The 22,654-nt window shown below is 38.3% G+C and overlaps 1 long non-coding RNA gene across 1 annotated transcript in view; it reads left to right on the top strand.

The window, feature by feature from the left end:
• Positions 1 to 269: 269 nt before the first annotated feature.
• Positions 270 to 22,654, top strand: part of LOC136863414 (uncharacterized) — a 40,593-nt gene continuing 18,208 nt past the window's right edge. The window contains exon 1 of the long non-coding RNA XR_010859218.2: positions 270 to 353. This is a non-coding gene — a long non-coding RNA (uncharacterized lncRNA). The remainder of the gene's footprint in view (positions 354 to 22,654) is intronic.

A 22,654-nucleotide genomic window follows, 5' to 3' on the forward strand; every position in this document is an offset into this window, starting at 1 on the left:
AGGCCTATTTCCCTATTCTTTACTCCTTTGTGATAAACAAGTGCAAAATGAAAGAACTCTATGAAGTGTAGTGTGTTCTAAGTTGTTTTATATATTTATATCTCATTCACACCGGACATAATGATAATAAAAATCTACATCAGTATTGATTGATTGGTTGACAGAAAATGAGAACAACAGAACATAAACGCGATCCAAGCGGCCATTGCCTGAACTACTTCGTTCGCCCAGAAATAAGTCGGCTTGTCCAGGCCTTCTATTATAGCGTAGGCAACGGTACAGCAGGCAGCGAGCGAGGAAACAAACGACAGCCGCTACGCGTGAATGGCCCACGGACTGGACTAATGATTTCCGTAGGTTTGTTTCTGTATTAATTCTGTGTTTATGGATGATTCTAAAAGAGGGGCATATTGTGGTATATGGAGCACATTGTATCATTTGCACTTCTCTTATGAACCTTGCATAATTGAATTCAGTAAACTTCTTGTTGTAGTATTCTAAGTATGTACTTGTCAATCTTCTGAAGGTAGGTACAATTAACGGTGCTCTTGTTACTTCTGCAGATGATTGTAAAGTATCAAGAAGGCCTAACTTCATTGGTTATTTGTGTGTGGTATAAGTCCAGCGTCCGCCGGCATGAATTCCGTGCGTGTGGGCCATACGACTGTATGACGTGAAGGGAGACTGTATTGGGAGGTTGATATTTACAGTATGCCAGTTAATTTTAAGTAGCGACAGCAAAGTGAAAAACCTGAATATCTGGTATCTTTGGCTGTTTGACAAGTAGGCCTATGATATAGGTTAGGCCTAGCAAATCAAGGGCCAGTAGATTGTGATCCACCAAAAAACCACTGATAATCACAGGGTTGGATTAGGTTAGGTTCAGTTAGATGCGACAGCATTCCTAAGTGACCTGTTGTCTTTCAAATCATTGATGATGACGTGTTAGGTTATGATCCATTAAATACCACATACATTTATAGGTTAGGTTGTGATCCACTGAAAAACACTGATGATACAGGTTAGGTTGTGAGCCACCGAAAACCACTGATATCGACAGGTTAGGTTGTAATCCACTGAAAAGCGCTAATGGTGACTGGTTAGGTTGAGATCGCCCAAAAACCAACTATAGCCACAGGGTTAGGTTGGATTAGGTTAGGTTTAGTTTTGTGTGACACCATTCTTAATTGAACTGCTGTTGTCATTCAAATCAATGTTTGTGACAAATATTGAATGCAGTCTTCTTCTTCTTCTACCACTTTTCGCACATCTGTGGGGTTGCGGGTGCGAACTGTGTAGCACGTGGATAGCACGTGGATTCGGCGCTGCTTTGCGGTTGGATGTCATTTCTGATGCCAACCCTATATAGAGGGATATAATCTCTATTACATGTTTCTGTGGTGGTTGGTAGTGTAGTATGTTGTTTGAATATGAAGATGAAAGTGTTGGGGTAAACACAAATAGGGCCTAACCAGTCCCTGAGCCAGAATAATTAATCGGACGCAATTAACATCTCTGACCCACCCGGGACCTGTGAACCGAAGGCCACAATGCTGACCATTCAGCCAATGAGTCAGGCACAAATATTGAATCCAGCAAATTAAAAATTAAATTAGCTATTGATCTTTTAGTGACAGGTTATTTTTTTGCTCCATTAAAAAAACACTGATAGTGACAGGTTAGGTTATGATCCACCACAAAACACTGATGGTCACAGGGTTATGTTCAGTTACGTGCAACGGCATTCCTGTTGGTGTGTGAGAATTGATTTTATTGTGCCATAGTTGGTATTGACATGTATTGAGTTATGGGAGTGACACCTTATTGAATAATTTCGCCTGGCTACTGTGTAAAATGCCTTCCGTTTCATGATATTTTACTATAAAATTAAAGTTACCCACTGTTTAGGTAGGGTTGGTAGGTCCCCACTTCCCAGCAGTGGAATTGAAAGGTTTTTTCTCTCCCACATATATAGGGCTGATGCATAAGTTTGTGTGCGGTATTCTTTTGGGTTGGCAACAATGCGGCGTGAAGGGATTGCTTATCATTATTCCATTGTTTTAACTGAGTTTGGAGTTTGTGTGTTGTGCAACACAGGTTTTCTTGATTGTGAACATATTTGTGTATATTTCAGACAAACGGATATAGAATGTCACGTTGAGAAAAGTGAGCATTTCTGACACATTTTACTCTTCGAGTTAACCGACGATCCAGTGCAGCAGGAGCTGCGAGAACAATTTGTGAAGTGTACAGGAATGAAGCAATTGCTGAAAGAACAGCACAAAAATGGTATTCAGGTTTTCGAGCAGGACGGTTTGAGTTGTCCGATGATCCAGTTTCTGGAAGACCTACAGATTTTTGGCGAAAATCACTTGAATGAGTTGCTTCATGAGAATGCTTGTCAAACGTCGCGGGAAATGGCGCAGGTTTTTGAATGTGATCAATCAACTATTGTATATCATTTGCATTCGATGGGTAAGGTACAGAAATTGGGTTACCATATAATCCCGAATACCACCCGCATTTTGTTCCCCAAAATATTGGTTCTAAATCTTGGGTCTGGGTCGTATTCAAGCCATTCATTCTCGTAAATATTTACTACATTTACATGGAGTATTGAAATAGATTTGAATACAGTTACCGTACTCATTATACTACATATAAACGGGCATTGAGGTCTTATTGTGTTTTAGTTGCGTTCTGGAAAGCAAGATCGATTTTTTTCTCAAAACGGTTACAGTGGCATGTAAATGTGAAATGTAAGGTAATGGAATATGGTAAATCAAGGAGTATGGGTAAATATGCGGTAAGTATGAAAGCCGCTGCTGCAGATGCTTGATCGTCATTTTTTTCACAAGTGTTGCTGGCATGCTGAGTGCGCGAATAGCTGATCTCGCGGGATATCGTACTTTGCGAGAGTCGAGACTGTTGGTTATGGAAGTCTACCTTGCTCACATTCGAGTTCCGTATCTCTCCCGTGAAAGTGCTGTCTCGATAGGAAGCGATGGATTCAAAACAGCATCTGCGGTCATTTGCTGTGCGTGAGAAACTTAAAGTTGTAAGCAAAGCCGAAATATGTGGAAATCGTGCCGTTGGCTGAAAGTACGATATTGATGAATCGTGTATTCGCGATTGGCTTCTAAAAAGTAACGGCGTTCGCAGAGCGTTCCGCGGGCGGAGTGCAGTGTTTCCGGAAATTGAAGAACGTCTCCACAAATTTGTGATAGAAAAACATGAGTTAGAATATGGTGTTTCTAGTGAAATCTGTCAATTGAAAGCACTAGAGATCTCAAAAGAACTCAAAACACAGGGTTTTACTGCAAGCCGCGGATGGATCTGAAACTTTTATTGGAGAAAGGGATTGTGGTTTCCCATTTTCACAGCAGGCAAATGTTCGGGCTGTACCTTAATTAAGGCCACGGCTGCTACCTTCCCACTCCTAGCCCTTTCCTATCCCATAGTCTATCCCACGTCTATTTCACGTCGTCTCCCTGGGGCGTATGAAGGAAAAATTAACGGCCTTTCAGCGTCACATTATTCATTTGAGGAAGCAAAATTCTTATTTGCTGTCGGAAATTGGGAATGCTGACCGGACACCTGTCTATTTTTAAATGCCGTTGGAAAATACAGTGGATACTAAGGGTTCTAAAAGTGTAACCATCAGAACAGGTGGTAACGAAAAGCAATGATGTACGGTAATGTTGTGCGTATTAGCGGATGGAACCAAACTCCCTCCATATGTGGTTCTGAAAAGGAAAACGCTTCCAAAAGGAAACTTGCTGTCTGGTGTTATTGTTAGAACACATGAATCCGGCTGGATGGACAGTGCGTTAGTTGAAGACTGGGTGAAGTGCGTTTGGCAATGTCGCCCAGGAGCTTTGTTAGAAAAATGAAACTTGCTTGTGTTTGACAGTTACCGAGGACACACAACTGACACCGTAAAAGATTGATGAGGAAAGGAAAAACCGATCTTGCGATAATTCAGAGGACTCACTTCTATTCTACAGCCGTTGGATGTGTGCGTGAACCGGCCTTTCAAAACTGCAATGAAACAGTTGTACACCTAATGGATGTCTGATGGTGATCACGCGTTAACACCAACCAGAAAAGTGAAGAGGCCTGAAGTGGGACTAATATGCAGCTGTATCAAGACCGCGTGGCCACGCGTTCCCAACGATCTAGTGTCCAAAAGCTTTAAGAAATGTGGAATTTCAAATTCAGTGGACGGTAGTGAGGATGACTATTTGTGGAAACATGCCAGCGATGAAAGTTCCTATGGTGAAACTTCAGATGATGACAGTGAATTGTGAATGATCTATTGCTTCATATCCAAGTTCAATTCACTGAATAAAGTTTGACATTTTGATAACAATAAAATATAAGGTTAATGAAATATTTAATGAGCAAATGTACAGAATACAGCATGATAAATATTTGAGGTACAGTATAATAGTTCCAGTAATAAGATGTGTTTGCTTCTTCACTAAGTGCTTACAATGATACTAAAAGGGATCAGTTTTAATGTTTCAAGTACACTAAAATAGTAACTCATTTTAATAATTATAAAATGACTAATGAAGTTTAAGAAGGATTCAGAATAGGTATTCTATGTACAATAACAGACTTAACATAATTCAGTTACAAAAGCATAGAAAAATAGTAGTACCTAGCGAGTTGGCCACACGGTTAAGGGCGCACAGCTCTGAACTTACATTCAGGAGGTGGTGAGTTTGAAGCCCACTGTCAGCAGCTCTGAAGATGGTTTTCAGTGGTTTCCCATTTTCACAGCAGGCAAATGTTCGGGCTGTACCTTAAGGCCACGGCTGCTACCTTCCCACTCCTAGCCCTTTCCTATCCCATAGTCTCTATAAGACCTATCTGTGTTGGTGTGACATAAAGTAAATTATAAAACAGAAAAAAAAAAGAGTGTAGTCTAAGTAAAAGAACTAATTTGAATAATTATAAAATGAGTAAGACGAGTCTCAAATCGGAATTTTACGTCCATTAACAAACAACCTAGTTACAAAACATAGTTAACAAACTAAATGAACTAATTTGAATGATTATAAAATGAGTAATTATATCTAAGAAGAGTCCAAAATCATTATTATATGTACAGTAACAAACTTGAACGTAATCCATTTTAAAAGTCTACTTCAAATTGAAGTTTAAAAACCTAATTTTTGAACCTTTTGCTCTTGACAAACGGGAGCATCTTTCTGTTAGAGTATGACCCTGCCTTGAGCACAATAATGTCCTTTTTCCTTGTAAAACACAGGCCTTACATTGGGGAGTACATAGTTCTTTTAGTAACTTGACTTGCGATTTGGAATATGAAGCGTGTTTTAACGAGTGTTTGCTCATCTTCTGGGCAATGTTACACGGGTATTTCTATTGAAGTGCGAGGACAAACAAAGCACCTCAACTGTTTAAAAGTGACTGCTTCGAAACAGTGAAGCGCTGTTGTGTCGAGACATCTAGAGAGCTGATTGCGCTGGCTCACTGTTTTGAAGTATACGCGCACTAGCCAAGTATAGGGGCCCCTGTCTGCCTCCTGGGGATGTGTCCTGTTTTGCGTGGTGCTTTCAGTACTGCTGAGGCAGCAATTCGATGTGATGTTTTAACTCACTGTGCATAATTATGAATAATACAGTGTCATTTGACGAATAATGTTGGTTTACACCAAGGAATGGGTTTTAAGAAGGGTTTCTACTCCTGGCTGGGCTGAGTAGCTCCTGAGCTCAAGTTGGTGGGTTCAGTACCGGCCTAGTCCGGTAGTGTTTGGAGGTGCTCAGTTACATCAGCCTTGTGTTGGTGGATTTACCGGCACATAAAAGAACTACGGTACTAAATTGAGGCACTTCGGCGTCTCCGTAAACCGTAAAGTAGTTAATCAATAACATTATTGTTTGTAAATGCATTTTCAGCAATATCGTATTTTACCAATTACATTCTGATATCGGTTGCCACAGCTGCTAAATTAGGGGGTTATTTTTTTGATCATCATAAGCATAACCGGCTTACATTTGCTGAGCTGAAAGAAAACTGTGAAATATTGTTTCAGATAAGTTTGCAGTATGATACTTGTCTTCAGGGTGGGAGAACCCAGGCGCAACCCACACCCCCTGTCCTAACGGAAGTTGAAAGTTCACAGTATGTGCATATTATACACTAAAACCTGTCTCCAGTGTAACTACTAGGGAACTGATTAATTTATTTGCACTAGGCTCTTGAAATCATGTCAAATATTATACTGATCAGTAAACTTTTTTTTTATCGGTCGAGTAGACACTCAAAAGTGCATCAGATATTACCAAAATAATAAAACTGGTAACTTTTGTTACTGATACAGTACAATACATTCTCCAGCAATCAAAATTTTCTCAGTTGTGGTGGTTCTACTCTTAATTACCTAGCTTTCTGCTAATACTTTGTCAGATGATCTGATGATAAGGATTACCTATTCAAGTTATGAATGCTCCATTTCAACAAACCATTACCCATATTACTACTGTACAAAACATAATCTATAAATCAAGTGGCTTGTCTATGCAAATGGGGAATGCCAACTCCCAGATCAACTCGGGAACGCTTGGTTGCTGTACGGGCGACGACATAGTTCAGCACCAACAGCAGTAGTCTTGAAATGTCATTCAATCTCAATTGTGGATGTGTTGTTTGGACTTCATCAATATTTTAAAATTTGGATTGTGATTTGAAACATACCAGATTGTCTAATTTATTATGTGTTGTATGTGAGCATATGTTTTTCCAATTGGATCATGGCTGAAGATGACCAGTTGTATATGTGGTCGAAACTAGTCCCAATTATACAAGATATTGTATGAGCTAATTGTATTGACTAGGTGGACCCTTTGATAGAAACCGATAACATACATACGTGCATTATCATTATAGACCATTATGCCTTTCAGAGTTCAGTCTGCAAGCCTCTGTGAATTTACTAAATGCCGCCACAATCCTCTATTTGCAACTAGTGTAGTGGCCTCCTTTAGTTCTATATATCTTATCTTTAAATCGTTAGAAACTGAGTCTAACCACCGTCGTCGGTCTCCCTCTACTTCTCTTGCCCTCCTTTAACAGAGTCCATTATTCTCCTAGGTAACTTATACTTCTCCATTCGCCTCACATGACCCCACCACCAAAGCCGGTTTATGCGTACAGCTTCATCCATCGAGTTCAATTCTAACTCGGCCTTTATCTCCTCATTCTGAGTACCCTCCTGCCATTGTTCCCACCTGTTTGTACCATTAATCATTCTCGCTACTTTCATGTCTCTTACATCTAACCTATGAATAAGATATCCAGAGTCCACCCAGCTTTCGCTCCCGTAAAGCAAAGTTGGTCTGAAAACAGACCAATGTAAAGATTGTTTCATCCGGGAGTTGACTTCCTTCTTACAGAATACTGTTGATCGCAACTGTGAGCTCACTGCATTAGCTTGACTACACCTTGATTCAATCTCACTATATTACCATCCTGGGAAAACACACAACCTGAATACTTAAAATTATCTTCCTGTTCCAGCTTTATATCACCAATCTGACATTAAATTCTGTTGAATTTCCTACCTACTGACATCAGTTTAGTCTTAGAAAGGCTAATTTTCATACCATACGCATTGCACATATTTTCATGTTCCAAGATATTAGACTGCAGGCTTTCGGCATAATCTGCCATTAAGATCAATTCATCAGCATAGGCCAGACTGCTTACTACATTTCCACCTAACTGAATCCCTCCCTGCCACTTTCTACCTTTCAGCAGATGATCCATGTAAACTACGAACAGCAAAGGTGAAAGATTACAGCTTTGTCTAAATCCTGTAAGTAGCCTGAACCAAGAACTCATTCTACCATCAATTCTCACTGCAGCCAGTTGTCAACATAAATGCCTATGATTGATTTTAACAATCTACCCTTAATTCCATAGTCCCCCAGTATGGTGAACATCTTTTCCCTCGGTACCCTGTCATATGCTTTCTCTAGATCTACGAAACGTAAACACAGCTATCTATTCCTCTCGTAACATTTTTCAATTACCTGACGCATACTGACGTGGTCTGAAACCATACTGGTTTTCATCCAACTTCCTCTCAACCACTGATCACACCCTCCCTTCCAAGATGCCAGTGAATACTTTGTCTGGTACACTAATTAATGAGATACCTCGATATTTGTTGCAATCCTTCCTGTTCCCTTGCTTATAGGTAGGTGCAGTTACTTCTTTTTCCCAATCTGAAGGTACGTTACCAACACCCCGTACTAATCTTACTTCTCTGTGAAGCTATTTCATCCCTGCCTTCCCACTACATCATTTCAGGACTAATTTCATCTATACCTGCTGCTTTATTTACCACCTTTTCCACTTCCTCAAGTTTTATTTCACCAACATCGTTTTCCTGCTTCCCATGAGCTCGGTTGTTCGCGACACCACCAGATGTTGAGAAGATGTTCAAAATATTCCCTCCACCTGTCCAGTGATTTCCTGGGATCTGTTATGAGTTCACCTGAATTACCCAAAACATTGTTCATTTGTTTTTTCCCTCCCTTCCTAAGATTATTTATTACTGCCCAGAAAAGTTTCCCTGCTGCTTTCCCTAGCCCTTCCAGGTCATTACCAAAATCTTCCCAAGACTTCTTTTTGGATTCAACAACTATTTGTTTAGCTCTGTTTCTTTCTTCTACGTACAATTCCCTGTCCGCATCATCTCTAGTTTGGAACCATTTCTGATAAGCCTTCTTTTTCATTTACAAGCTGCTCTCACTTCATCATTCCACCAAGATGTTAGCTTTTTCCCATCTTTACACACAGTTGCTCCTAGGCATTCCCTTGCTGTTTCCAGTACAGCATCCCTGTATGTCACCCATTCTCTTTCTATATCCTGAACCTGCTTACTGTTCATGGTTTAGAACTTCTCACTAATCATATCCATGTACTTCTGTCTATTTTCCTTGTCCTGTAGATTTTCTATCATTCGTTTGAGGACAGATTTCATTTTCCTTATCCTAGGCCTAGGGATACTTAGTTCACTACAGATCAGATAGTGGTCTGAATTATCTGTATCTAACTTCTTGATTTAATCCTTGAAATCTTATCGCAGTTGCAATGTGGTCTGTATCATCGAAAAATCCCCTGAAAACCCGTATAATCCTAACAGATTTCCTGGATTCGAAGTCGGTTAAGATATAGTCTATTATGAATCTGGTACCCCTACCCTCCCATGTGTAGCCTTATGCTTTAAGAACGTATTTGTAACTGCTAAACCCATACTAGCACAGAAATCCAGCCAATGCTTCCCATTCCTATTAGCTTCCGTATGTTCCCCACATTTACCAATCACCCTTTTGTGTCCTTTAGTCCTATTTCCAACTCTTGCATTGAAATCACCCAATAGCACTATCCTATCTTTGCTGTTGACCCTGACTATGATGTCACTCAATACTTCATAAAACTTGCTAACTTCATCCTCATTTGCACCGTTACATGTTGAATACACTGCGACAATTCTCGCCCTAATTCACCTGCTAAGTCTATCCATATCATTCACTCGTTTATGTGCCTAAGAGAAACTGTGTTGCATGCAATAGTATTCCTGATGAACAGCCCTACCCTACACTCTGCCCTTCCCTTTCTAACACCCGTCAAGTACACTTTATAATCTCCTATCTCTTCCTCATTATCTCCCCTTACCCAAATATCTATCACTTACTCCTAGCACATCCTCATCCTCTTTGCTGACTCAGCCAGTTTTACTTTCTTTCTTCCATAAGCCCCATTACCATTGATAGCTCCCCATCGAATTCCATTTAATTCGCCAACTTGTTTCCAAGGAGTCCATCCCCTGTCAAATGGGAGTGGGACTCCGTTACTCCCATAGGCCCGAGACTTGCTAAAAATGTTGTGAGCTCGATAAATTCGTGAAGCAGGATGCTACCCTACTTACACATAGTCCAAGTGAGGATATCTCCTCTAACGGGTTAGGGACCACTGGTGGATTGTATAGTCCTAGCCGCTGGAACACAAGGCGGGGGGCCATGACTCAGAATATGTCCGAGATGCCCACTCCCATTCCGTAGCAACTGGTATCGCGACTCTCGTGACCACTTACTAGGCCACTCAGCTGTTGCCCATGGTTCACGAACTAGGATGTGACTACAGTATCCCACATCATGAACCTTTTCTGAATACTGTATACTGTTTAATATCTATTGCTGTTTTCACTTGTTCATACAAATTTTGTGACAGCTCTACCATTCGATACACGAAAGGAAAGTTAACCCAACATTTAGTCATTCATTTACTTGTGTTAAAAAGTTGTTTGATGCTATGCAAAAGTACACGTATATTTTGAACTGCTATGTAAGGGATCAGCTGCTATACAATTTATCGGGCAGCGTACTCTTACACTAAAATGAAACCTTAAACCAAACCAAAACAAACCCCATGGCACTACAGCCCTTGAAGGGCCTTGGCCTACCAAGCGACCGCTGCTCAGCCCGAAGGCCTGCAGATTACGAGGTGTCGTGTGGTCAGCACAACGAATCCTCTCAGCCGTTATTCTTGGCTTTCCAGACCGGGGCCGCTATCTCACCATCGGATAGCTCCTCAATTCTAATCACGTAGGCTGAGTGGACCTTGAACCAGCCCACAGGTCCAGGTAAAAATCCCTGACCTGGCCGGGAATCGTACCCGTGGCCTCCGGGTAAGAGGCAGGCACGCTACCCCTATACCACGGGGCCGGCAAAATGAAACCTTACTCAAACAAAATGTTTATCAGAATCATGTTTGACCATTGTAATGTTTGAATCGCTGGGTGTTAACGAGGAAATTGAGAGAACTATAATGATAAGGTGGACCCATTTACATGTGAAGTGTCTTCCATCCTATTTCCAGCTATGGTCCATTATATGTGTAATTTTTAACTTTTGGTAATGCATATGTTTATCTCTTTTAATGAAGATGCTGGAAAATGTAGACTGCATTCTCATACCATTAATTGGGCTTATGACCTAGATGTGAGGCCTCTTTAAACAAGTAAAAACCATCAATACCATTAATTTGGCAATTTGTTTGAATCATAAGAGTTTTTTTTTTTTTCTTGATTTATTAGTTTCATTATAAGAGGTTGTAAGTGGAATTATTTTCTTCCCTGTTGGTTATCAACATGGATTGATAAGAGAAAAATGGAGGGCAAATTATAGAATAGGCAATGAGTAGTGTAAAATTTAGCTATGTTATTTTAGTGACCAGTGGGTAAATGGCTGTGCTCATCTGATCATTGGCATACTGTCTTGTGTAATATTTTGCATAATTTGTTCTTTTAGAGCCAGAATCAAAAGGGTTGGTGTGTAGAATTATTTTTTTACAGTTAAGTTCCCATATAATATTTTGTTACTCTTTTTGATGATAAATATGATAATTAAATCTATCTCATTAACTTTATTAGACCTGTAAATATACATTTTGTAATACATGTTTCATTATTTTGTGAGTAATGAAAGCTTGTATTGTACCTCATACCATCTATAATTGTTACCAATTTCAGTTGCATCTGTTTGATGATAAATTTGACTGTGATAATTTAATATATTTTGTCCACAGTCTTGATTCAATATTCCATTATATTTTTACTTTTTAAAAGGACCCACACACATAAAACAAAACTATGAAATCATTGAATATTGAATTTTCACAACTGCATTGTAATCAAAATCTACTTTCAACCTATTCCGTCATGTTACACACATTTAGTGTGTGTTGAAGAGATGGCCATTTTTATTCTGTACTTAACATCTCTTCAACATGTACTAAACGTATGTAACACGATCTAATAGGTTGAAAGTCAAGTATGAAGTAATGTTTGTCATAGATGATATTTCTTACAGAGTGGTTATCCCTGTTGGTTATCAACATGGATTGATACCCAGGAGATAAGGGAAAGGCAAATGATTGAATAGGCAATGAGTAGCATAAAATTTAGCTATGTCATTTCAGTGACCAGTGGGTAAATGGCTGTGCTCATCTGATCATTGGCATACTGTCATTTTTATCACCAGTATTATTTGATTGTGTCAGGTTCCAAACTGGCTTAGTGGATTGCATGGTTTGGTCTCGTAGAGCCAGATATATAGACTGCATTCTAATACCATTAACTGACAAGGTTCTTTATTCAAATGACAAAACATTTCATACTTGCTCAGTAGATCTGATGTGAAGAATTTCTGAATTAATGTGGTGAAATTCTTTTGAGAACAGTGAAGTAGCAGTCTTAATGGGGTGAAGAATAATTGTGCTGGAGACTGCTAGGCTGTGCACATTGTCATTTGTAGCAGAGAACAGTATTAATGTAAATATCATTGATGGATGTAATGGTGAATTGTGAACATTCATCTTGGAAAACAAGAGTTCCTTTGTGTACCAGTACTGCATCAGACAGATGTATTAATCAGCTATGAATGTTTGTCTGAAATTTTTTTGAATGTTATAGAAGATGAAATATACTGCAGGTACCTTAGGACTATTTTTATACAGTGTTCTGTGGCAATATCTACAGTGTTATGATGTGATTGGAAAAAAAAAAAAACTGTATTACCACATGCATTTGAATGGGTGTAAAATATGAAATTCATAATCTATTTACAAATTTAATGACAGAAGGAATTATAACACTCTTAGAAATGTATCTTTGTATTTTATCGTATAGGAGTGATAAAACTTGTCTTTTATTTATGCCTCAGGATAGAAGGAAATCATGAAATAACTACTTTGACTTGAATTCCTTATTTTTTTTTTTTTTACAAGAGGCTGAATGTTAGCTTTGAAATATGAAGAATCCCTTATGTGTGAACATGTATTACAATATCCTCTAGTAGCTTTGGAGATAAGCATTGATATTGAAAATGGTTTTTTTTTAGGAGCTTTCTCAGATTTTTACATTTAAAAAAAATGCATACGTCAGTTAGTTTGGTGGAAAAGCTTCTCCTGAAAGTCAAGAACCATTGTTATTTGCAATTTATAAACAAGAAGGCAGTAAACTACCTCAAGTTTTAATACTCAGTTGTCCATTCAATCTGTCAGTCTTTTTTTTTTTTTTTTTTTTTTTTTTTTTACAATTGGCTTTACGTTGCATCAACACAGATAAGTCTTATGATGACGATGGGATAGGAAAGGCCTAGATGTGGGAAGGAAGCTGCCGTGGCCTTAATTAACCCTTTACTGCATGAATTATTTTTCGTTTTTGTTTGGTGAAGAACATTTCAAGCTTCAATATTCAACTTACGTTCAGTGTTTTAGATTTACCAACAATTCTTAACTGGGTCTAATAGCTTAACACTCGTATGTGATGTGGATTGCCATAACGGGGTATATATATGATTTTTCACGATTTCACGCTGAGCTTTTAACATTCAAAGACCGAACATTACTGCCTACTGGCCATGGGTATGTATTGCAGGGTGCAAAATAAACGGTGGTTGGTACGCGTGGATGCTGATGGGGTGGAAGGAGTACCTTTGGTTGTAGGGCTGTTTTGTCTTACGTAAAAAAAAAACAAGGCGTCACTGGTATATGTCTTTAAATGACTGTACAGTTAAAGGTGTGCTGGAAAACTACCTCTGTTCACAATCTGTATCCATTTATACAGGTGAAAAGCTGTATGTTGCATGAGGGCAACAGTATGCAGTAAAGGGTTAAGGTACAGCATGGTGTGAAAACGGGAAACTACGGAAAACCATTTTCAGGGTTGCTGACTCTAGGGTTCGAAACCACCATCTCCGGGATGCAGGCTTACAGCTGCGCACCCCTATCTGCATGACCAATTTAGCTGGTTGTCAGTCTCCTTTGAGCAGGCTGAACATATCCACGATCCCCTGTTATACAGTTTGCTTTGTGACCTCTTCTGCTTCCACATCTCTTATGTTGAAAAATGAGATCATTTAGTGTAAATTCTACCTTTAAAAAAAATATTGTTTAGATCTATATTTGCTTCCTGTCTGTGGCTGATTACATTAGACTTTGCGGTGGTTTTATCAGTTTACCTCCTCCATTGCTTGGATCAAGTCATGTTGAATGTTGATTTTAGAGCTTGTACTAGTCTTCAATTAATGGCATAGTCAAGAATCACATCTGACACCTCTTAGGCTGCTATGCTAATTGTAGAAAGTGGGAGGTGTTCATCTTAAAGATACGTTCGAAGAAATGCATTTTATGCTCTGGTTGTGGTCATGAAATTTTCTTCTTTAAACTGATCACTTTTCCACTTGTTCTCTTATGTTCATAGACCATTATACTTCAGACAGGTAGAAGAACATCGCTAAATATGTTTCTCAGGACCTTCTGTCCGCGTCATGAATTTATCATCGTTAGTCTTCTCCTGTAAGTGCTCCATGAAGGAATTAGCCTCCCTGGGTGAAAGTGAATTTCTCATTACTGCAATGAAACAATGATTAAGTTGCATTTGATGAGTGATCACTTTTACAAGACAAGGTTAAGTTGTTGATCTTTTTTTTTTTCTCCTTGTGGTTTAATGTCGCACTAAGACATCAAAGGTATCTGAAGTATTTAATAGGGCATCAGTATACTTATATATTCTCATTACCACAGAGTATATCAAGTATAGCAACAATAAAGACCTGTTGTGGATTGTCCTTCAATGGCTTACTAGACTGAGTGTTCACTAGTACTTGCTGAGAGTTGGAAACTTGCAGAACTTGGTGTGATGTGTCACCCATTGGAGCCATTATGACTGGTAACCCATATATGACAGTCTCCTTGCATGGATGGCCATACGAAGCATTCTGACACCAAGTGGGTGGTAGCCCTGGTGTGTGTTGCAGATCGTGAAGTGATGCGAAAGCTTGTAGGCAGTATGATGCTCTAGATGAAAACTCTTAGTTGGTTTGTCGAGATCTCACAGACAAGTTCTGTGTTGGTTCTTGGAATTTGGACTTTTTGCAGTCAAAGTGCTGAGTTACTATTCGTGACATCGCAAAGTTCATCATCATCTGCCTGGAGTTTTGCCAAGGTAGAGAAATTCAGTGTGTTGCTGGAAATTCCATCAACACGAAAAAGGGTGTCTGTCACCACTAGATTAACCTTCAATCCGCTGTATGTATGTCGTGAACTGTACGATGAACAGTAATTGGTTCACTTTCACAAGTGGGAGTTTGTCACAGCATTGCCAAAATGCATAGGTCAGTGGTTTGTGATCTGTGTAGGCCTCCAAGATATACTGAAAGAGCTTCGTAAATTTCAAGCAGTTCGTGACAGTATGCTGGCCACTCAGATTGCTTTGGCGACAGTTTCTTGGAGACTAGGTTTTGCCACATCTATTCAACATATTGCTCTAGGCTGGCTCTGATGGCTTTATTCGAAACGTCAGTGATCAGTCTTACTGGAGCCCCCGAGCAGGGTATACCAGGAGTGTCTTTATAGGCACTAAGTACAGATTCTAGTTCCGGTGTCCAGGGTACCAGTTGATAGCCGCATAGACTGGCTATGGTTGCACAGATAGGGACCTGGTGCTTGGATGCACCAAGAAGAAATTGTTGGTAGAAATTGACCATTCCCACTAAACATCTCGGATCAAATGCTGTCTTAGGAAGAGAGAAATTGTGGAGAGCGGTGATGTGGTCTGTTAGTGGTTTAAAGATAAAAATTTTATTGTTCCGTATTGAAATTATTGATGTTAAAAATTAAATAACTGGAGGTTCAACCTATTCAATACTCAAAAGAAAGAAACGTAGCAATCACATTTCTATTTAAATGGGACCGGTTTCGACCTTAGTCTAGGTCATCATCAGCCATAAAAAACATGTAAAATGTTTAAGAATGTTGGAGGTCAGTTTTTCACTGTTAGGCACAAAGACACGACATCACATTCTGTTCTGCACAAAGTCACAACATTAACAATCAACTTGCGAAGATCAAAAAGGCTTGAATTCGCAGACGAACAGATCTGTAGATGAAAGCCGCCAGCTCCCGGTGACTACGTGGCACACTCAAGGTCACGCGCTGCGGCCAAACACCAAAGCAGAGTGGAGAACGTTTCGAAGGTCCAGAACCTGTCACGGCTGCGGGAAGCCAAGTACGTATATAAAAATGTACGATGCCAATTAGTATAACCGAACGAGCACCCGTACTCCAGCTAAGATCTTGGTAAACAGTTGATTTGAAAAAACAATTGTAGAGAGAAGAAAAAAATGTAGTAAAAAGCGCAATATCGGAAAACAAATGAAAACTTATATGCACAGTGCGCTATTTAAAAAAAAAAAAAAAAAATTTTTTAGGTTATGATTGAAGTAGTCGAAGTTGGCGCAAGACAAAAATTTTTGAAAGAGGAGAATAAATTAAACGAGGAAGAGTGATAGTGAAATAAGAGAAAGAATAAAAGAAATTGAAGTTAGATGGTAATGAGGAAAGATAAGATAGGGAAATGAAGGAGGGGTAGTTTAAGGTGGGTTAGGAGGGTGGGTTATTGGAGGTAGAAAATGTGGGTGGGAACTATGTAAGACATGGAAAATAGAATTGGGGTTTTGGAATTTGGAATTTTTGAGAAGAAGAATTAGGAAGTCAAAAAGGATATTGGGTTTTTCAGAAATGTCGTTTAAATTGAAATTAGGGTTGAAGTACTGGTCAAGGTGGATAAAGCAATTTTCAGTAATGTTTAAGAGGGGGCCTTTGTTAATGATTTTAAGTATGTTTATGTCATTGTCAATACTGGTGAAATTATGTTTGGAGTCTTGTATGTGCTGTCCTATGGCAGAGAATCTGTTGTATTTAATGGCGTTGACATGTTCAGAGTACCTGATATTGAAGTTGCGGCCAGTTTGTCCGACGTAGGAGGAACTGCAGTTGTTACATTTAAATCTGTATACACCAGATTTAGAAAAGGCATTAGACTTATTTAGAGATTTAGAGTTGTGTAAGATATCAAGACTTCTATTGTTAGTTCTAAAAGAAATTTTCATATTATGTTTTTTAAAGATATTAGTTATTTTATAAGCATCCTGAGTAAAAGTGAAGGTGGAAAAAGCAGTTGGTTTTATTGTGTCTTTAGATAAAGTGGTTTTTGGACGGTGTTTGAATTTGTTGATGATGCGGTTAATGAAGGAGTTGTTAAAGCCATTAAATTTAGCAATGTTGCGGATGGTGTTTAATTCATTATTTAAATCTTTTTTGGACATAGGGGTGTTGAAGGCACGAAAAATTAAGCTGTTATAAGTAGCACGTTTATGAGCTTGGGGGTGCGAAGAATCTTGTCTTATTGTAGTTGCTGTTTGGGTTGGTTTTCTGAAAATTTTGTAAGATAAAGAAGAAGGATGTCTAGTAATAGTTAGGTCTAGAAAATTAAGAGTTTGGTTGTGTTCTGATTCGAGGGTGAATTTAATGTTAGAGTCTAAGTTGTTGAGATGAAGAAGTGTAGAGGCTGCGTTAGTTGATTCCTCATTTAATATTACCAATGTGTCGTCGACATATCTCGCCCAAAAGAGGATGTTGGAGAAATTATTATTATTATTAATTCTTGTGTTTTCTAAGAAGTCGAGGTAAATTTCAGCAAGAATGCCAGAAGCAGGTGAGCCCATAGCCAAGCCATCTTGTTGATAAATGGTGTTGTCAAAGGTAAAATAATTATTGTTGAGAACTAATTTTAAAATAGACATGAAGTCTTGAATTTCAAGTTTACTTAGGTTACTGAATTTGTTTAGGTTGTTGTTTATAATGGGGAATAATTTTGGAATTGGAATACTAGGGTACATGTTGACAATGTCAAAAGAATGGAGAGAAAAATTTGGTTGGATTTCAAAATTTTCTAATTTGTTGATTAGATCAGAAGTGTTTTTGATAGATTTGTTGGATAAAAATCGATAATTTTTTAGTAAAAATGTTTGGATGAATTTAGAAGTGTTGTATAGGGGACTGGGTCTGTAATTAATAATTGGACGGATAGGAATGTTAGTTTTGTGAATTTTAGGGAGGGCTTTGGCAGTGGGTAGTCCAGGGTTCATGTTTATTAGTTTAGTTTTTTCTTGATCTGTGAGGAGAAAGGAAACGTTTTTTAAAGTATGTTTGAGTAGGCGTTGGATTTTTGTGGTTGGGTCTTTTTTTATTATAGAAAAAGAAGGGTCAATGTAGCCACCAATTTAATTATTGAATCTGAAATAGCCATTAACAAAATGCCAACAGATGAACAAGATGAAATCAGATATGAAGTAAAAAGGAAACTTGAAAAAATCTTCATTAACAATAACAAAAACACTTCTCTTATTAATTATAATAATAATAATAATAATTTAATTAAAGATAATAAAACCATTTCAGATCTTAAAAAGAAAATCAATGACAATAATCTCATTATCACCAAATCTGATAAAGGCAACACTACTGTCATAATGGATAAAACTGACTACTTAGATAAAACCAAAAACTTTTTCAGTGACCCTTCTTTTTCTATAATAAAAAAAGACCCAACCACAAAAATCCAACGCCTACTCAAACATACTTTAAAAAACGTTTCCTTTCTCCTCACAGATCAAGAAAAAACTAAACTAATAAACATGAACCCTGGACTACCCACTGCCAAAGCCCTCCCTAAAATTCACAAAACTAACATTCCTATCCGTCCAATTATTAATTACAGACCCAGTCCCCTATACAACACTTCTAAATTCATCCAAACATTTTTACTAAAAAATTATCGATTTTTATCCAACAAATCTATCAAAAACACTTCTGATCTAATCAACAAATTAGAAAATTTTGAAATCCAACCAAATTTTTCTCTCCATTCTTTTGACATTGTCAACATGTACCCTAGTATTCCAATTCCAAAATTATTCCCCATTATAAACAACAACCTAAACAAATTCAGTAACCTAAGTAAACTTGAAATTCAAGACTTCATGTCTATTTTAAAATTAGTTCTCAACAATAATTATTTTACCTTTGACAACACCATTTATCAACAAGATGGCTTGGCTATGGGCTCACCTGCTTCTGGCATTCTTGCTGAAATTTACCTCGACTTCTTAGAAAACACAAGAATTAATAATAATAATAATTTCTCCAACATCCTCTTTTGGGCGAGATATGTCGACGACACATTGGTAATATTAAATGAGGAATCAACTAACGCAGCCTCTACACTTCTTCATCTCAACAACTTAGACTCTAACATTAAATTCACCCTCGAATCAGAACACAACCAAACTCTTAATTTTCTAGACCTAACTATTACTAGACATCCTTCTTCTTTATCTTACAAAATTTTCAGAAAACCAACCCAAACAGCAACTACAATAAGACAAGATTCTTCGCACCCCCAAGCTCATAAACGTGCTACTTATAACAGCTTAATTTTTCGTGCCTTCAACACCCCTATGTCCAAAAAAGATTTAAATAATGAATTAAACACCATCCGCAACATTGCTAAATTTAATGGCTTTAACAACTCCTTCATTAACCGCATCATCAACAAATTCAAACACCGTCCAAAAACCACTTTATCTAAAGACACAATAAAACCAACTGCTTTTTCCACCTTCACTTTTACTCAGGATGCTTATAAAATAACTAATATCTTTAAAAAACATAATATGAAAATTTCTTTTAGAACTAACAATAGAAGTCTTGATATCTTACACAACTCTAAATCTCTAAATAAGTCTAATGCCTTTTCTAAATCTGGTGTATACAGATTTAAATGTAACAACTGCAGTTCCTCCTACGTCGGACAAACTGGCCGCAACTTCAATATCAGGTACTCTGAACATGTCAACGCCATTAAATACAACAGATTCTCTGCCATAGGACAGCACATACAAGACTCCAAACATAATTTCACCAGTATTGACAATGACATAAACATACTTAAAATCATTAACAAAGGCCCCCTCTTAAACATTACTGAAAATTGCTTTATCCACCTTGACCAGTACTTCAACCCTAATTTCAATTTAAACGACATTTCTGAAAAACCCAATATCCTTTTTGACTTCCTAATTCTTCTTCTCAAAAATTCCAAATTCCAAAACCCCAATTCTATTTTCCATGTCTTACATAGTTCCCACCCACATTTTCTACCTCCAATAACCCACCCTCCTAACCCACCTTAAACTACCCCTCCTTCATTTCCCTATCTTATCTTTCCTCATTACCATCTAACTTCAATTTCTTTTATTCTTTCTCTTATTTCACTATCACTCTTCCTCGTTTAATTTATTCTCCTCTTTCAAAAATTTTTGTCTTGCGCCAACTTCGACTACTTCAATCATAACCTAAAAAATTTTTTTTTTTTTTTTTTAAATAGCGCACTGTGCATATAAGTTTTCATTTGTTTTCCGATATTGCGCTTTTTACTACATTTTTTTCTTCTCTCTACAATTGTTTTTTCAAATCAACTGTTTACCAAGATCTTAGCTGGAGTACGGGTGCTCGTTCGGTTATACTAATTGGCATCGTACATTTTTATATACGTACTTGGCTTCCCGCAGCCGTGACAGGTTCTGGACCTTCGAAACGTTCTCCACTCTGCTTTGGTGTTTGGCCGCAGCGCGTGACCTTGAGTGTGCCACGTAGTCACCGGGAGCTGGCGGCTTTCATCTACAGATCTGTTCGTCTGCGAATTCAAGCCTTTTTGATCTTCGCAAGTTGATTGTTAATGTTGTGACTTTGTGCAGAACAGAATGTGATGTCATGTCTTTGTGCCTAACAGTGAAAAACTGACCTCCAACATTCTTAAACATTTTACATGTTTTTTATGGCTGATGATGACCTAGACTAAGGTCGAAACCGGTCCCATTTAAATAGAAATGTGATTGCTACGTTTCTTTCTTTTGAGTATTGAATAGGTTGAACCTCCAGTTATTTAATTTTTAACATCTGTTAGTGGTCTCGTGCCCTCCGCTGAAATTTCATATCCCTAAAAGTTGACACTCTGTGTGTGTGTGTGTGTGTGTGTGTGTGTGCGCGCGCGCGCTAAAATGCTCTTACTAGCATTCACGAGAATGCCATGCTCATAGAGTCGTTAGAAGAGTTCCTAGATTCTTGTGATGACAATCAGGAAGGAGGTGATAATGAGTAAGAAAATCAGAGCCTAGTGTGGGAAGAGTGACATCAGCTGCAGTGAATTTCCATTAATGTTCAGCTTTAAAAGTAATGTCCCATTTGGGTGAATGGGGTAATTCGGAAAGTTCCAATGGAAACAACACAAGTCTGTGCCGGTAACGATCAGGAATTTATATTTGCTGTTACTGTCAGTGATAAAGAGAGTTTCCACCAGAAGGGCAAGCATTCACTGCCATTAGTTGGAGTTTCACTGGAAGCTTCATGGTGTGTTGCATTTCTGGACTTTTTCCACAGAAATTGTGGCGGTACCAGCTTATATAGTAGCTCCTGTGTATAAAGGAAAGGGTGATAGACATAAAGCTGAAAATTACAGGCCAGTAAGTTTGACATGCATTGTATGTAAGCTTTGGGAAGGCATTCTTTCTGATTATATTAGACATGTTTGTGAAATTAATAACTGGTTCGATAGAAGGCAATTCGGTTTTAGGAAAGGTTATTCCACTGAAGCTCAACTTGTAGGATTCCAGCAAGATATAGCAGATATCTTGGATTCTGGAGGTCAAATGGACTGTATCGCGATTGACATGTCTAAAGCATTTGATAGGGTGGATCATGGGACACTGCTGGCAAAAATGAGTGCAATTGGACTAGACAAAAGAGTGACTGAATGGGTTGCTATATTTCTAGAAAATAGATCTCAGAGAGTTAGAGTAGGTGAAGCTTTGTCTGACCCTGTAATAGTTGAGAGGGGAGTTCCTCAGGGCAGTGTTATCGGACCTTTATGTTTTCTTATATATATATATATAAATGATATGAGTAAAGGAGTGGAATCGGAGGTAAGGCTTTTTGCGGATGATGTTATTCTCTATAGAGTGATAAATAAGTTACAAGATTGTCAGCAACTGCAACGTGACCTCGAAAATATTGTGAGATGGACAGCAGGCAATGGTATGTTGATAAACGGGGCTAAAAGTCAGGTTGTGAGTTTCACAAATAGGAAAAGTCCTCTCAGTTTTAATTACTGCGTTGATGGGGTGAAAGTTCCTTTTGGGGATCATTGTAAGTATCTAGGTGTTAATATAAGGAAAGATCTTCACTGGGGTAATCACATAAATGGGATTGTAAATAAAGGGTACCGATCTCTGCACATGGTTATGAAGGTGTTTAGGGGTTGTAGTAAGGATGTAAAGGAGAGGGCATATAAGTCTCTGGTAAGACCCCAACTAGAGTATGGTTCCAGTGTATGGGACCCTCACCAGGATTACCTGATTCAAGAACTGGAAAAAATCCAAAGAAAAGCAGCTCGATTTGTTCTGGGTGATTTCCGACAAAAGAGAAGCGTTACGAAAATGTTGCAATGTTTGGGTTGGGAAGAATTGAGAGAAAGAAGAAGAGCTGCTGGACTAAGTGGTATGTTCCGAGCTGTCAGCGGAGAGATGGCGTGGAATGACATTAGTAGACGAATAGGTTTGAATGGCGTCTATAAAAGTAGGAAAGATCACAATATGAAGATAAAGTTGGAATTCAAGAGGACAAACTGGGGCAAATATTCATTTATAGGAAGGGG

Source organism: Anabrus simplex, chromosome 2, assembly GCF_040414725.1.
Source record: "Anabrus simplex isolate iqAnaSimp1 chromosome 2, ASM4041472v1, whole genome shotgun sequence".
In the NCBI taxonomy this organism is placed as follows: domain Eukaryota; kingdom Metazoa; phylum Arthropoda; class Insecta; order Orthoptera; family Tettigoniidae; genus Anabrus; species Anabrus simplex.